This window comes from Hordeum vulgare, chromosome 4H, assembly GCF_904849725.1.
Source record: "Hordeum vulgare subsp. vulgare chromosome 4H, MorexV3_pseudomolecules_assembly, whole genome shotgun sequence".
NCBI classification, from domain to species: Eukaryota; Viridiplantae; Streptophyta; class Magnoliopsida; order Poales; family Poaceae; genus Hordeum; species Hordeum vulgare.
In genome coordinates this window covers 100,043,368-100,048,184 of record NC_058521.1, presented here as the reverse complement: position 1 = coordinate 100,048,184, position 4,817 = coordinate 100,043,368, and positions in this window count along the sequence as shown.

Sequence of the window (4,817 nt, the reverse complement as noted above, 5' to 3'; positions counted from 1 at the left end):
GGGAGAGGAAAACGAGAGGCAAAAAAAAGTAAATGCAAGATATGAGTTTGCGACACTTACTTGGATGAGTTCTTGACTTGATCCTCCCCGGCAACGGCGCCAGAAATCCTTTTGCTACGGCGACAGCAACCTTCCTGTCACCCCTTGAGCTTGCGTTAGTTTTTCCCTTGGAGAGGAAAGAGCGATACAGCATAGGAGCAGTAAGTATTTCCATCAGTTTGAGAACCAAGGTATTAATCCAGTAGGAGAATCTCATCAAGTCCAGAATACCTGCACAAACACAAAGAGCTTGCACACAACGCTATAAAGGGATTGTCAATCCCTTCAAGATTGATTGCAAAGTGAGATCTGAAGGCGGAAAGTGCAACGAAGAAAAAGAGTAAGGCTGAAAATATAGTGTGGAGTAGACCCGGGGGCCATAGTGTTCACTAGAGGCTTCTCTCAAAATAGCAAATATTACGGTGGGTGAACAAATTACTGTCGAGCAATTGATAGAACCACGCAAAGTCATGACGATATCTAAGGCAGTGATCATACATATAGGCATCACGTCCGAGACAAGTAGACCGATACATTCTGCATCTACTACTATTACTCCACACATCGACCGCTATCCAGCATGCATCTAGTGTATTGAGTTCATGACGAACAGAGTAACGCCTTAAGCAAGATGACATGATGTAGAGGGATAATCTCAAACCAATGATGAAAACCCCATCTTTTTACCCTTGATGGCAACAACACGATGTGTGCCTCGCTACCACTTTTGTCACTAGGTGAGGTCACCGCACGGTATGAACCCAAAACAAAGCACTTCTCCCATTGCAAAATCATAGATCTAGTTGGCCAAACAAAACCCACAATTCGAAGAGAATTACAAGGATATGAAAGCATGCATAAGAGAGATGAGAAGAAACTCAAATAAGATTCATAGATAATCTGATCATAAATCCACAATTCATCGGATCTCGAAAAACACAGAGCAAAAGAAAATTACATCGGATAGATCTCCATGAAGATCATGGAGAACTTTGTATTGAAGATCCAAGAGAGAGAAGAAGCCATCTAGCTACAAGCTATGGACCCGTAGGTCTATGCTGAACTACTCACGCATCATCGGAGAGGTCATGGTGTTGATGAAGAAGCCCTTCGTGTCTGAATCCCCTCTCCGGCAGGGCACAAGAACGTGTCCCAGATGGGATCTTGCGGAGACAGAAGCTTGCGGCGGCGGAAAAGTACTTTCGATGATCTCTTGATTTTTTTCTGGGATTTTAGGGAATATATAGGCGCAAAACCAAGGGCAGAGGAGGTCTAGGGGGCCCACAAGCCAGAGAGGCCCGGCCTCCCCCCTAGCAGGGCCTAGGGGGTTTGCGGGGTCCCTGCGGACCCCCTGCCTTGGTTCTCAAGTCTCCCAATCTTGTTCTGTTTCTGACGAAATCTTTTCGAGGATTTTATTCCGTTTGGACTCCATTTCAAATCTTCCTCTGAAGAGGGTCAAAAACACGGAAAAAACAGGAACTGGCACTTGGCACTGAGTTAATAAGTTAGTCCCAAAAAAGATATAAAAGGCATACAAAACATCCAAAGTTTGACAAGATAATAGCATGAAAATATCAAAAATTATAGATACGTTGCAGACGTATCAGGCGGCGACAAGCACCTCTAGCGACAACGCCGGTGCGAGGTGAATGCCACAGTCCGCTCGGTTCCCCAGTTCATGCATTGGTCTGAAATGCCAATTATGTGGAGTCGAGATGACCATCCCGCGGTGATGCCAAATCCTGGCTCATACGCGCTCGTCCTCAACCCCACCTTCGCCTCCAAGAGGCTCACTTGCCGGTTCTCCCTCGTGTTGGTAGACGGCGGCAGCAGCATAAACATCCTCTATCGCGACACCCTTCTCAAGCTCGGGTTGAAGGAGAAGGACCTCCAGCCGACCTGCATTGTCTTCCACGATGTCGTGTCGGCACAGTCCTGCTCACCAGTTGGCAAAATCCAGCTGGCTGTCCTCTTTGGCGACAAAGCACACTTCCGCCGTGAACCAATTTGGTTCGAGGTGGTGAAGCTCAACAACCCCTACCACGCGCTGTTGGGCAGGCCGGCTTTGGCCAAATTCATGGCCATCCCCCACTACGCCTACCTCAAGATGAAGATGCCAGGTCCCAAGGGAATCATCACCATCGCTGGCGACTAGAAGAAGTTGCTCGAGTGTGCACACAACACAACCGTTTGGCTCACGCCCTGGTGATTGTTGAGGAGAAGAGGCGGATCAACCGGCTCATGGCTTAGGCTACCAGCAGTCGGTGATCCCTACTCCACCGTCCCACTCAGTCGGAGACGGCTCATTTGAGACGTCCAAGGAAACCAAGCAGGTGCCACTCGACCCTGCGAACCCCAAGCAGTGCATCACCATTGGTGCTAATGTCAGCGCGAAATAGGAAGGCGAGCTCGTCGACTTCCTCCATTATAATCGGAACATCTTTGGATGGTCCCCAATGGACATGCCGGGTGTTTCGAGGAAGTATGCCGATCACAAGCTTCATGTGCCAAGCCGATGAAACATCCCCTGCGCCGCTTCGCCGAGGGGAAGCGGTGCACAATGGGAGAAGAGATCGCCCGGCTGCTCGCAGCCGGCTTCATAATGGAGGTTTTCCACCCGGACTGGTTGGCCAACCCAGTCCTGGTGCTGAAGAAGAACAAGACATCGCGAATGTGTATCGACTACACAAGCTTGAATAAGGCGTGTCCGAAAGACCCTTTCGCTTTGCCCTGGATAGATCAAGTGGTCGACTCCACAGACGGTTGCGAATTGTGGTCCTTTCTAGACGCCTACTCGGGCTACCACCAGATCAAACTGGATCTAGTCGACCGGCTGAAGACCTCCTTCATCACGCCCTTCGGGGCCTACTGCTACACCACCATGACGTTTGGTCCGAAGAACGCTGGTGCCACCTTTCAGCGCTGCATGCAACAATGCCTCCTGTCACAGATTGGCAGGAACATCCACGTCTATGTGGATGACATCGTCGTCAAGACCAAGCAGCATTTCACTGTCCTTGAGGACTTGCGAGAGACATTCGCCAATCTGCGCGAATACAAGATCCGGCTCAATCCGGAGAAGTGCGTCTTTGGAGTTCCGGGTGGCATGCTTTCGGGTTTCTTCGTGTCTGCTCGCGGCATCGAAGCTAACCCTAAGAAGATTGGAACCATCGAGCAGATGGTGAGGCCGGCTCGAATTCTCGACGTCTAGAAGTTCGTCAGCCGGCTGAGCGAGAAGGCGCTTCCACTCTACCAACTGATGAAGAAGACAACCAAGTTCAAGTGGAACGACCAGGCGGACAAAGCCTTCCACGACCTCAAGCGCGTCACCTCGAGCATGCCAATCTTGGCGGTGCCGGCTCAAAAAGAGCCCATCCTTATCTACATCGCGACAACCACTCGCGTGGTCAGTGTGGTTCTGGTAGTGGAGCGCAAGGAGGAGGGCAAGGTACTGCTAGTGCAACACCCTATCTACTACCTTAGTGAGGTCTTGTTAGCCTCCAAGCAAAACTACCCCCACTATCAAAAGATGTGTTATGGTGTTTACTTTGCCTCCAAGAAATTGAAACAATACTTCCAAGAGCATGCCATCATTGTGGTGAGCACCGCTCCACTCTCAGAAATCATGGGCAACCATGATGCCATGGGCCGGATTGCAAAGTGGTCCATCTCCATGGTCGACCACGACATCCGCTATGAGCCGCGCACCGCCATCAAATCTCAGGTGGTGGCTGACTTCCTCGTCGATTGGGCTGAAACCCAATTTCTTCCACTGCCTCTAGACTCCACCAATTGGCGGATGCACTTCGACGGCTCGAAGATGCGAACTGGTCTGGGAGCCGGCATCATCTTGACGTCTCCAAAAGGAGACCAACTCAAGTATGCTCTCCAGATACACTTCGCCGCCTCCAACAACGTCGCCGAGTATGAAGACCTCGCTCACAGCCTCCGGCTTGCCAAAGAAATTGGCATCCGACGGATCCTTTGCTTCGGCGACTCGGACCTTGTGGTGCAGCAGGTCTCTCGTGAATGGGATGCCAGGGACGCTAACATGGCGAGCTACCGCTTCCTCATTCAGCAGCTTAGTGGCCCTTTTGAGGGCTGTGAGTTCCATCATGTCCCGAGGACAACGAGGCGGCTGACACCTTGGCCAAAATTGGCTCCACAAGGCAAGCAATCCCAGCTGGCGTCTCCCTCGAGCAACTACACAAAACCTCCATCAAGCCGTCTCCGGAGTTGGCATCGATCTTCGTGCCGGCGAATCCTTCCGTGCCATCGACGTCGGCTACTCCAGCTCTATCGGCTACACCGGCTTTGCCGGCTACAATTGTTGTGCCGGCTACAACTGCTTCGCGAGCTACAACAACAACATCGGTCAAGCAAAGCCTCAAATCCTGTCGGCTCAACACCCAATGGGTGGCCGTCATGGAGGTAGATGGCGTGCTAGCTATCATGACGGCAACAGAGACAAAAGGTCTCAAGCCTGCGACCACATCAACAAGTGCGGGGGCTTTAGAAGCTCCTGATCTTCAGGTCGAGGCGGATCCGGCTCCTGTGTCGGCTCCCTCGTGGGCACAACCCATCCTGGCCTTCCTTCTTCGCGGCGAGCTTCCCCAAGATGAGGCGGAGGCAAGGCAGATCCAGCGCCGATCCTCGGCATACGCCATCAACAACCACGAGCTGGTTCAGCGTATCGTGACCGGTGTGTTTCAACACTGCGTCGAGCCAGAAAGGGGGCAGGAAATCCTCAAAGATATACATCAGGGTGAGTGCGGGCA